The sequence below is a fragment of the Neophocaena asiaeorientalis genome, unplaced genomic scaffold, assembly GCF_003031525.2.
Source record: "Neophocaena asiaeorientalis asiaeorientalis breed wild unplaced genomic scaffold, Neophocaena_asiaeorientalis_V1.1 scaffold39, whole genome shotgun sequence".
Taxonomy (NCBI): Eukaryota; Metazoa; Chordata; class Mammalia; order Artiodactyla; family Phocoenidae; genus Neophocaena; species Neophocaena asiaeorientalis.
Window position 1 is genome coordinate 6,003,694 of NW_020175670.1, and position 13,190 is coordinate 6,016,883.

General features: G+C 42.9%; 1 long non-coding RNA gene across 1 annotated transcript; it reads left to right on the forward strand.

The window, feature by feature from the left end:
* Positions 1-1,957: 1,957 nt before the first annotated feature.
* LOC112390633 (uncharacterized) lies at positions 1,958-4,751 on the forward strand. Its single transcript, XR_003001312.1, has 3 exons — positions 1,958-2,095; positions 2,284-2,447; positions 4,275-4,751. It is a non-coding gene; the product is annotated as an uncharacterized LOC112390633 (long non-coding RNA).
* The last annotated feature ends 8,439 nt before the right edge of the window (positions 4,752-13,190 follow it).

Sequence of the window (13,190 nt, forward strand, 5' to 3'; positions counted from 1 at the left end):
TGGTACCACAAGGCTTTTGACTCCAAGGAGACCAGGAATCCACCGTCATCATCATAACAAATGGTGAACACATACGGTGCACTCCTTACCTACCAAGCCCTTTCCATTCAATGCCTCACCTAATTCTCACAACCTAAGGTATTAGTCTTTCCATTTCATAGATGAAAAAACTGAGACTCAGAAATATTATAAAGCTTGCTCAAGGTCATGGGTTCTTGCCAACTCCACCAACCCATGAGAATTGTCACCTCCTTCCTTAGATATGATCATGTGTCAAACTATTGCAGGCTTTCTCCAAGGGAAGAGGCCTCTAGGAGTCCATTTCAAAGATTCACACTTAATAGGGATGGCCAGATAATCAGACTAGAAAAGGAAAGAAAAGACTGTCTGGTTAAAGGTCAACTAGACTGTGTCTGACGGTCAGCTGGGGGTGGGGGGAAGGAAGTGCGAGCGTGACTGGTTTCCTGGAACAAGTCTCAATACCATTGCAATCTATCAGAAAAATTGCATAGGTGTTTTATCAGGAGCATTGATTTTCTTCCCAGAAAGAGGTTTTGAATTATATCACACACAGAAAGGGTCTGTCCCATACCAGGTCTGGGACAATTTTTCTTTCCAAAGCTATTACAGTGAACATCATATTATATTGATATATACTATGACGATTGCAATTTAATTATGTAAAAATAACACATAATCATGGTGTCACTGTAATCCTGAGAAAGTCAGGATTAACCTATATGCCCCGCCTGTAACAGGAGCTTAACAAATGTTTATTCAGAGAATAAATGAACTTTTCCGGCAAAGAAATGAGTGAACTAGATCATAGCTGCTCGCAGTGTGATCCAAACACCAGGCAGACAGGTCTTCAGACTGTTACTGGACCACAGCAAGATAAGCACAGAAATCAGGAGTTTAGATTAGAAAGTATTTTAGCAATTGGATAATGTCTATTGAATCTAATAATAAAAATGGGACTTGCATTTTAAGTCTTTTTTTTTTTTGTCAGTGTTGGGTCTTCACTGCTGCTCGGGATTTCTCTAGTTGCGGCGAGCGGGGGCTACTCTTTGTTGCGGTGCACGACTTTTCATTGCGGTGGCTTCTCTCGTTGCGGAGAGCGGACTCTAGGTCCGTGGGCTTCAGTAGTTGCAGCACGTGGGCTCCATAGTTGTGGCTCACGGGTTCTAGAGCGCAGGCTCAGTAGTTGTGGCGCACGGGCTAAGTTGCCCTGTGGCATGTGGGATCTTCCCGGACCAGGGCTTGAACCTGTGTCCCCTGCATTGGCAGGCAGATTCTTAACCACTGAGCCACCAGGGAAGTCCCATATGTCTTTTTTTTACTTCATTTTTTTCCTATTAAATCTTTGTCTTTCCTTCTCTGTCCTCCTCCTCCTTCTTCTTCTTGGAATTTATTGTACTTTTAAGCAGTATCTGTCTGCAATGGTTGGAAATAAAGAAAAAGAAAAGGTCTTTTACCAGTTTTTTAATCAGAAGATCACAGACCCACTGGAAAGGCCAGATGACTTTCTCACATGAAAAGTTCCATTCTGAAAACCTCCTGGAAGAGAAGAGACCCTGAGTCCATCCTACACAAAGCTCCAGCCATTCAACTCTAACAACAGACTTACCCAAGGTGACTGTCATTCTTTGAAGGGGAGGGAAATAGAGGCGTCCATTCAAGGGTCCTCGTCAAACAGCTTCTTAGAGCCATGCCATTGCTTGGAGGCTCAGCTGCCCTCATGCCCTCCTCCCTCCCCCACCCCCCAACTTCAGAATGAACCAGGGAGAATCAGAGACGTTAGCATCAAAGCAGAGCAAAATCCGAGGCTCTGTGTTGTGGCAGGATGGGGGTTTTCTTCCTCTCTCACCCCTCTTTCCTTCCTCCCCAAGGCCCCCTCCCAGCCCTTCCTGGGAGGGAGTCTGGTAAAATGAAAGAAAGTGACTGTGAGAGCCTAACACCAAATAGTTCTGTCTGACAGTTGTCAATAGTAACCAAAGAAAGGTGTGTTTGTTTTATAGCTGTTTCACTCTGAAGGGCTTAAGCCTCCACTGGGACCTTCTACATGGAGCCCAAGGCTGCGGGAAGGGCTGAGAAGGTAGAAGAAGATGGGTTTTGCGGGGGAGGGGAGGGGTGTCTGTCGGGGGAAGATGGTCGGAGAAGACCAGAGAAAGAACAGCTGGATGGATGATCGTCAAACTCTGTGATGAACTTACAGGTGACTTGATAGTGAAGTCAAGAACTCTCTGGACTTCACACCTGTCATACTAAGACTTTTCTTTCTAGGACTGGATGTTCCTACAGGCCCTCCAGTTTTGTAACCGAGGAGCTGGAGTGTGGAACCAAATAGGTGGAACCATTCTTGGAAGTGTGGTGTCAGGAGCACAGGCTTGGGCCAGATTGCCTGGACTGAATCTTGACTCTGACACATGCTAGGTGACTGACCTTGGGTAAGTTTCCTCATCTGTAAAATGGGGATGATAATATTAACTTCATCTTGAGTGCTTACAAGAAAATAAATTAACATACACAAAGCACATAGTGCCAGATATATCTGTGGTTTTTACTACAGCTTTAAGCAAGGCCACACACACACACACACACACACACACACACAAATTTCCCATACACAGTTCAATACATGCCCATAGATGCAATTAACAAACATTTGGTTACAGGTTCCTTGGAAAAATCTGGAATAGTTAGTTACCATGCTGCCTTTACATACAACAGCATAAGAGTATGTATATTCATTAACATGCTAACATAGAAAGCTGTTCACAATATAGTAAATTTTAAAAAGTAGATTGGAAATCAGATTTTACTATATGATCCTATTTTTTTCAAAAATACATATGTAAGTGTATAAGAAAAATTCTGTAGGGGTAAATACAAAAAAAGATGTAACAGGGATTTTAATTATTGTCTTTTGCTTTGCTGTTTTTTTCTAATTTTTTAAACAATAAGCAGGGCTTCCTGGTGGCGCAGTGGTTGAGAGTCCGCCTGCCAATGCAGGGGACGTGGGTTCATGCCCCGGTCCGAGAGGATCCCACGTGCCGCGGAGCGGCTGGGCCCGTGAGCCATGGCCACTGGGCCTGTACGTCTGGAGCCTGTGCTCCGCAGCGGGAGGGGCCGCAGCAGTGAGAGGCCCATGTACCGCAAAAAGAAAAAACCCAATAAGCATGCAATATTTGTATAATCTGGGGGGACAGTTATAGAAATACATATCTATGTAAAGAATCTCTTTCCTCTATGACTGTTTTAACCTGTCACAACCAGGCTGGCTTGCAAATTTCCCTTCTGAGTATTTGGGTGGAAGAAGGGAGAGCCTCTCTCAGATTCCCCCTGAGCCCATGAAGGCCCAGCTCTGAGTTGTTCAGGGCTCATAGCTCTGGCTGCTGAGCTTGTTAATAACACACAAAGCAGCACTGCTGGCTGGCTGCTGTGTCCTGTGTCTTCCTGCACTTCTACCATTGCTGGTTTCATGTGTTGGCCTTTCCCTCTGACATTCTTTTTTTTTTTTAATCACCTGCCAGTGCCTCTGACGTTTTAAGCAAAGGGTAAACCTTTAAACTTGCATCATTGAAACCTGAAACTAGGTAGATAGAGGCTGGGACGTTTGAGGCCTGAGGGAAGATAGAAGAGCTCCTGGGAGCTGAGACCTGGCTTTCAAGGTCCCAGCTTTGCCTGCAGCCAGCTGTGTGTCCTTGGGCAACTTGGAGAGTCAGTTTCCTCATCTGCAAAGTGATGAGCTTGTGTTAAATCCTCCCTGAGTTTTCTTCCAGCTCCAAAAATGTGGGTCTAATAATAGCACATAATAATATAATAATAGTAATAATATATAATATATTATATAAACATTGATACTATACGCTATAATAATTATAATAATTTAACAAAAATAATAGAGAAACAGAAGAAAATGTTCCAGCCATGTTGATTTATATATTATACTCTCAATGGAAGTATACACACTAACGGAAGGAGAGAAAAAAATTAGTGTGAGTTTGCAGGCAGTATCCAGAGAATTAATGCAAATATGGTTTAGACCTAGATTAACAGATAATTTCCCTCTTTCAGACTTTTCCATTTGTTGATCAGAGACAACCACATAGCAATTTCCAATTTTTTAAAAACACGTTATGATAATAAGAATGATAATATTGACGGCCAGGGCTTAGAAACAGAGACCTCTCTTCTGGTCAGTAACTGTGTGCATGGCCTGGACATGTCACATCGCCTTCCTGGGCCTCATCTCTCTCATTTCTTCTTCACAGGGTCGTCTTGAGCCTCAGATGAAAGCTTAGTGGCATGGAAAAAGGGGAGTTTGGAGCCAAGAGATCTAAGCACGATCCCGAGTCTGCCAAGTGTCAGTTAAGTGCGCATAGATGAGTCATTTAACCTTCCAGAGCCTTAGCTTCCTTGCCTGTAAAATGGGCCAATAATGATAACCCACAGCATTGTTGTGAGGTCATGGGAGACAACATACACAAAGTACTTGATTGTTTAGAGAGTGCTAAGCAAATACTGGCAATTAGTACCAGAAGACATGGAAAAGCACTTTGGACACTTTTAAAGTGCTGTATGAATGGATGTGTGTGATGGTGATAATAAGGATTGATTTACTCAAGAAACAGAGGTCAGGGCTTCCCTGGTGGCGCAGTGGTTGAGAGTCCGCCTGCCGATGCAGGGGACATGGGTTCGTGCCCCGGTCCGGGAAGATCCCACATGCCGCGGAGTGGCTGGGTCCGTGAGCCATGGCCGCTGAGCCTGCGCATCCGGAGGCTGTGCTCTGCAACGGGAGAGGCCACAGCAGTGAGAGGCCTGTGTACCACCAAAAAAATAAAATAAAAAGAAAATAAAAAAGAAATAGAGGTCAGCATCTACTATGGGCACAGCACCATTTCAGATGCTGGAGCAACCAAAGACAGGTGACAGGGGTACCTAGCTGCAGAGGGAAATGATGAAAAGGAGGAGAAAAGAGGGAAAGAGATGTATTTGAAAAGTACATACATGCAGTGATTTATTGGGGGCTTTCGGAAAACTTAATAAAAAAACATTGTCAATCAAAATCTTCAGTAAATCTTTAGTTCCCTGAGATGACAGCTTTACCACCCAACAACTGCTCTTTGGTTAATTCCAGTGACTCACTCGTAAATTGCACCCCTCCTGTTTCCATCAGGGTGAAACTTCCACAGAGCAAAGACAGATTAGGGCAACTTACTATGTTCTATTTAAACAACACAGCCATAAAGAGCAAGCACTGCAACTGCATCAGTAGATGGGCTCTAGCATGACGTAACCTTGCTGTTTCTCACGCCTGTGCTACCACGTCCACACACATATTCTTGGAATTGCTCCACAAGTGCCAGCAGGCAAGCTTTTGGCTCCACTTTGAGTCCTATCTAGACCCTGAGTTCCAGTCATTTCCTTCCTTGTTTTCAGAATCTGTTGGAAACCACTTGCCTGTGTAAACCCCAGCTTCTGTAAATCATGTCACTTTTCTGTGCCAGTCTCTTCTAATCCATCCTTTGGAACAGCCCTAACCCAACAGTCAGGTGGGTTGGAATCCCCCAAGTCAGTCACTTCGGGAGAGAAATGGGTATTGAACACTGATTGTTGTGAAAAGCTGTGTGTCCCTTTTTTGAGGCCAGCAGAGAAAAAGTTAAGCCTGCTTTCTTTTTCAGAGGGGTGGTTTATTTTTATTTATTTATTTTTTTGCAGTACGTGGGCTTCTCACTGTTGTGGCCTCTCCCATTGCGGAGCACAGTCTCCGGACGCACAGGCTCAGCGGCCATGGCTCACGGACCCAGGTACTCCGCGGCATGTGGGATCTTCCCGGACCGGGGCACGAATCCATGTCCCCTGCATCGGCAGGCAGACTCCCAACCACTGAGCCACCAGGGAAGCCCGGGGTGGTTTATTTTTAAATGATGCAGTCTGTCTACATCAGCCAGGCTTCTCCTCAATTAAGAGGATAAACTACCAAGTGTCCTCCCTCCCTTATCCTAATTTATTTCCTTATAGTACTGATCACCCATCCATATTTATCAGATTTGTTTACATAATTATTATCTGCCCATACACAGCTATCCCTACCTAACTAGATCCTAAACTCCACAAAAGCAGCAGCTTTGGCTATTTTCAGTCTTGTTGTTAAGAAGGTCACGGTCCAATGGGGGAATGGAAACATGAACACATAATTATGAAACAATATTGTAAATCCAGCGATGGAGAGATGCTCGGATCGATGTCTCTTTTAGTGACGTCCTCTACTTTCTTTGAATCACCCCCTGAGAGAACGCAAGAAGCCTAGTATCACCCCCTGAAAGAACAAAAGGAGCCTAGTAAATGCTGAATGAATAAATAAGATAAAGGATTCTCTTTTGATCCCTTCTGTAAGGCACTGAAAGGCACCTGCTTTGTGCTAAGAAAAAATACTGCAAATTATAGAGTACAGGAAACCTGGATTGAAAAGTGAGCTTATAAAAAGTGAACAAGTAAAACCAAACCTCTCTGCTCTCATGAAGCTTAGAGAAAGAACACCCAAAGTGTGGTAGGGAGAGTGAGGTGGGCTGAGTCTGCCACCAGCTCATAGAGCTTTGGGAAGGTCATTTAACTGTCCCCAGATCTTAACATCTTCATCCACTAAAGATCAGGATCCTCCCAGCTCTGAGGGAGGATGACAATTGAATGATAGAGCTGCCATTTATTGAAAACTTGCTATGTGCCAGACATAGTGCAGACTTTACCTGTTTTCATTCTTTTCTTTAATCCTCACCACCCTGTGATGTTATTTTCTCCATTTTACAGATGAGGAAATTGATGTACAGAGAGGCTAGTTAACTTGAACAAGGCTGCAAAGCTACTGAGGGGCAGAGCTGAAATTCTGGAAATTTGACCGTACAACTTGAACTTTAAAAAAAAATTTTTTTTTTGTGGCCACACCGTGCGGCATGTGGGATCTTAGCTCCCTGACCAGGGATCAAACCTGGGCCCTTGACAGTGAGAGCACGGAGTCCTAACCGCGGACCACCAGGGAAGTCCTTAAAAACCTTTTAAAATTATGAATTATATCAGGCACACAAAAGAGTGTATAAAACACATAGGAATATTTTTGAAGAATAAATAACAGAAAAAATTAAATGATCATTCTTGTACCCACTTCCCAAACTTAAGAAATAGAACAATACCTGTGACATCCCTGGGTGACCCTGCTCAGTTGTATTCCCTTATCTCCCTAGGAGAGGTAACCACTTAATTAAATGCTGTGTTAATCATTCCCATGCTTTAAAATGTTTTTGACCCTAAGTATTGTATTGTTAAGCTTTGCTTGCATTTGAACTTCACTTAAATGCAATCATAATACATATATTATTTGACTACTTGCTTTTTTCTCAATATTGTCTACATTAATTTATATTGATACATACAGCTACAGTTCATTCATTTTCATTGTTGCATAGTATTCTATGTGAGAATATACCAAAATTTATTTAGCCATTCTTTCTTGATTACATTGTGTTGTTTGTAGTTTTTGCTATTATCTACAATGCTACTAAGAACGTTTACATACAGGTCTCCCGGGAAGTCTATGTAAGTATATCTCTAGGGCATGAAATGTCTAGGTCAAGGGTATAGGATATTCAATACTACTAAGTAATGCCAAAATGTTATATCAACTTATATGCCCACAAGAAGCATATAAGGTTTTCTATTGTTTCATACCCTTGCCAGTGCCTCATAGTCATATTTTTTAATTCTCTGCCAATATGGTAGTAGGAAAATGATATCTCATTGTGGATTTTGTTTGCATTTCCCTGCTACTGGTGAGATTGAGCACCTTTTCTATTGTTTATTGCATATTTCTTTTTCTGAGAAATGTGCATTTTTAAAATTGGGCTGTTTTTCTTGATGATTCATAGTAGTTCTTTATATATTATGGATAAAAGCTTCTTAATATAAATATGTCATTAGAAACCCCACAATTCTTGAACTTTGCCCTCCCAGAACTATTCTTTTGCATATTCAGATTAGAATTAATCAGCGCACTCCTTTCTCTTCCAAGCAAATAGAAGTAGAGAGTGATATTTCTTGGCTTTTGAGGCTCAGGACAGGAGAGTTAGCCAGGCTGCCAAACCCATATCCTTCAAAAGAGTTATGTGTACTCACTTACTACCAGAACATATAGATGACTTTTAATATTTGGTGAGTATATCAGTCAAAATTCCATAGGAAACCAAATTTATTCCAGATGGTTCAGATGAAGAGATCTGAATGAAGGCACTACTTGTAGAGGTCTGGGTTAACACAGGAGGGATGTTGCTGCATCCCAAGACTAGCACCAGCAGGAAGCCATTACTTCCTACAGGACGGAGAGGCAGACAGAGGAAATACCATCCTGGGGCCCCATGAAAGCGGGTGATGTGGAGGAGAAGCTGCTCAGCAGGTGGGAGGGATTCACAGCTATGGACAGATAAGCATCACCCAAGCAGGAAAGAAGTAGGAAAAAACACCCAACTATTCTCTCCTCCTACCCTCTGACTTCCAGCCAGAGTCTCCCACCAGCTGCATCCAAGTAGAAGCCAGCCAGGAAGAGTTCCTGGGTGATGCAGCCCACAGGGTTAGCCTCCCAGCCACAGGGGAGGGCAGCCAAGGGTGGAAAATGGAAACGGGGAGTGGGAACAGCCAGCAGAGACCACCATGGCAGTGGGATAGGAACCACCTGAGACTTTTTCATAGGAAAAGTGACAAAAGGAAGTGCATGAAGGAAGGCTGCCAAGCCCTAATCATTAGCGTGTAACAGGGATCATTCTCACCATCTTAGCTAAGTTAGCGAGTGTAATGAACATTAAATATAATTCACCATATAATTTTTAGCTGGTCAAGTTTAAACCAAAATTACATAATAAGACTGGGATGTTCTGAAAAGTAACTGTACAAGGGCAATATCTCCATATATCAGTCTGAGCCTCAGTTGCTTATCAACAGAAAGAGAAGAATATCTACCTTATGAGCATGTTCTGAGGATTCAATGACATGGTGTATGTAAAGTGCCTAGCACAAAGCTGGAGCCAGTAGGAATCAAATGTAGTTTGTTTCCACTATTATTACGTGTCATTTTACTCATCTTGCTCTATCTAGCACTGCTACAAATGGCACTTGCTTCTGTGTAGGTTTCCCATCGTGTGGCCCACTATCAACAAGTTCTAGAATATTCTGATCTGATCTAGAATGTTCAGCCTATGTATCTGCATAGAGGTCCACCAAAACCGTAACGACACATCCATTTGAACAATAGTTCACAGATATAAAGCTATTATTGTATGAATACTATTGCACGAATTCTTAGAGGAATCCAGGAATTACTGTTTTAAGTTAAGGAAATTGAGGCTGAAAGACACATGACCCAGACTTTGTGACTCCAAAATATGTCTGCCTCTTACTCCCCCATTATTGCTGTCTATCTATCATCATGGATTATGTCCCATGTCAGGATATATTTTAGAATTGACCAAAACATGAACTTTAGGTTGAATCAAGTACTCTTTAGGAACTTTACGTTACAAGTAATTTCTGTGGCTTGTTTTATCTTTTCTGGTGAAAAACTGCTCAGGATCTTGGCTAGTGATTAATGTTTCTTTGCTTTATCAGAAGAGATACAGCCTGAGGAAAAATAGGACCCTACCCTTGAGTTGCTCTGATCTGACTCAACCCATAAGATAGTCTTCTCGGCACTGGGGATGAACACTTGCAGATGCCCTGTCCCCTCCATCGTATCGTAACCCTATAGATGTGCCACACTGGAACCCTTTCATCCCATCTCATGATGGGTAAAGTGCCCTTCCTTGGTATCAAATCCTTAAAAGGAAATAACCGGGCTTTCCTCTCCCCTGTCACTTCCTCATTCAAAGGAGATACCTGAAACCTGAGGCGTGGAAAAGTGAAATAAGAAAAAGAGAATTTTTTCCAAGGTTTTTAAAGCGTCAAATCATGATGTATTTCATTTCTGCCAATTCACATGCAGTCAACCTATAAAATTATACTTAAAAGCCAAGGTTTAAAGCAGACACCTTTGCAAATGATGGTGCTCTGTGACTTAGGTGGGTCCCTTTCTTATTGTCAGAAACAAAAATAAAAGGGGAAGATAAAGATCAGACTGGGAATATTTTATTAAAACTACAGGGACTAGTAGGGTTGGGGCCTGCAAGGTTACATGAGATGAGATGTGGCAAAACCATACAGCTGGGCTGCTCTGGGCGGAAGTGGGGCACAGTGGTCTTGAGCACAGCTTTGGAGTCTGACAGACCCACTCGAGACTCCTGATACTGCCACTCACCTGCTGCACCAGGCCTCAGTTTCCCCGTGTAAGGTGGTGCTCACCCCACATGGCGAGATAACACACGCTCAGGTGCTTAGCACAGGGGTCAGCACATCTGGAGCCCTCCGCAGACTGTCACCGTTGGGATGCCTTCTGCTTTCTTGTCGCTCAGCCTCATTTCATCACACTAGCTTCGGCCGCCCCATTAGTCAGTACAAAGTAAAGCAGAATAGGATGAGCTACCCACTCACACCAACCCTTTCACGTAAACAAGAGCATATTTAATGTTGCTATTTGGCATGGTTAGAAATCAGCGTACAATAGTCTACAAAAAGGCACTGAAAGTTTTGAAGGGGAAGAAACATAGCCTGAGTCGAGGCAGGATAAATAGATAAACAGCCATGTAGAACATACACTGCATGGATTCTAACAAAATGACCCATTTTTGCTTCTTCCCCACCTCTGTCCCCCACCCCCCAGGGCTGCTGGAGGTCTGCTTCATTCCCATAAGCACTTTGCGGCACGTCAGCCCAATTCTTGTCCTTCTCTCCAATTCAGTTCAACACAACTTTGTTTCGCTATGCTTCTTTCCCTGAGCTGGGCCCTGGGAACACCGAGATGAACAGGAGGTGGCCCAGCCTTCAAGAATGATCGTCTAGTAGGGGAGACAGATGCCAGCGGGCCACAGTTTCTGCCAGGTCCCATTGCTGGGGAGGGTTTACACGTGGCTTCCTGTTCTCAGGTGTGAGGGTTCCCAGAGACAGCCTTTAAGCTTGGCTCCAGCCAGCAAGCAGAGGGCTCATCTGTGGCCCAGATGAAGGCAAAGTCATTTGACCACGCCCTCTATGACCTTCCCTTCCTCCACCGCTTCCACTGTGGAATCACCACCTCTTCCCTCACTTTGAATCAGTTATCTGGGCCCTTCCCATTTTCATATCCCAGCCCCTGCCAATCTCCCTTCAACAAGAAAGAAGGAAAAGCTTTGGGACAACCAATGTTAGTCATTAGAAAATTATTCCTGCTATCATGTTAAATACCGCCTACCTTAGACAGGCCCTGAAGGAAAATCTGCAGAAGTTATTTAAGACCATTTGCAATTGTTGGGGAAGAGGAGGCGGGTCAACAGGGATATCACAAGGAGATGCATTCCCATCGCCTCCCCTGCCTGGCCAGCTTTGAAGCCCTCCAACCCTCTGGATGCCCAACATAGACAGCTGGATATAGTAGCTCTCAAGTCAAGGGACACAGGTGACACAGAGCTGAGGATGAGCTGTGGGACTGGAGAGCTGGTGCTGTCTGGGCGAAGGCAGATATGTCAGCCCCAGAGGATTGAGGGAACCTTGGACGCAGAGACTCAGACCCTGGTCCCAGCCCTTTTCCTGAATGTGGATGGGAGAAGAGGAAAAAGAGAAGGCAGTGTGGAGATGAGCACACATTTGATTTTGACATCTATTATAGCTATAAAGAATTGACCACATAAGGAAACTGAAAAATTAGTTTGGTTATGTCAGCATAGGTCTAATCATAGTCATTTATGCCAACTGCCTTACCATTGGTGTGTAATGGCATGCTACACCAAACCAATGATGTACTTTCATAAACGTGGTTCAGAGTAGTTATAGGTTTTGATTAGGTGAGTAAATGAAACACTTGGGTTCCAGCCTTCACGATTTCTTAATTTACATAGTCCTCTGTTCTCAGCTTTCACAGATGGTCAATACCATTGCTTTTAAGCTATTAGACAGAATGGTGGTTGGGGGTTGGAGGGATGTCCCTATTGATTCAGTATTTCCCTTGAGAAATTTTTATTATCTAAGCAATTGCTGTATAGTTTTCCTATGCTGGGAATTTGTGATTTTTTTTTTTTCCACTCAGGTGTTTCATATTCATGAAATAGTAAAAGCTATAAATTCCCTTAAATACATACATATACATGTAGACACCATCCCAATTATTCTGAGTAGGTCCTAAAATTAATGAATTATGTTGCCATGCCAGCTCAGTTTAGAGCTCAAATAACAAATCTGCTAAATCACAATTATAGCGGCTTTGAGCCTGCTCTTTCACAAGACCTACGACCAGCTAGGAACCCCGGTGTCAGAAGAAGCGGCAAAGTGCAGTGGTCTCTGAAATGAAAGCAAGACTTCCTCGTGTCTCTTCCAAGTTCTGCTGCTATCACCGCGAGCAGTCTGATTCTCTACCTGAGAGGTGTTCCTTCAATCTGTTTTGGGGGATGACAGAAGGATACTTAGTACACAACTGGAGTTCTTTGGGTGAAAGGCAAAACCATAAGAAATGCGCTTTTTAAAAAAATAATTACAGAGACATATAATGGTAGCTGTTTAAAATCATGAGGCAGTATTAAAGTATCTTATGTCATTGAACTGTATTTTATATACAACTCTGAATAACAAGTAGGTGGAAAATTAATTGCAAGGATCAGTTTACAGTCATTTTAAAATCTGATTACCTAATAAAATCTAGCTGGCAAGGGATTTCAACAAAATTCCTACTTCAGATGAAAATACCGACACTACGAACATATGGCAGGGCCCTATAAGGTCGTTTCACTCATACATCAATTTGTGTTTGTCAGTAGGTAGGAAAAGACTTCCCAAGTGTGAAAACTAATTATATACCAGTGCTATTTATTTTGTTATTATTTAAATACAATGTGTCTTTAAATATGGAATTCTTTGGAAAACTCACTTCATTATCCGAAATTATGGAGACCACTTTGGTTTTATAATCGAAGGTGGAATATTCATTACAGTTTCCCAAGGGATCTTCTAACTGTAATGGGCAAAGAGTTCCTTGATAGAGTGTATTTCGTAAAAACATCCAGTAGCCAAGTCTCATCAACAACTGTATC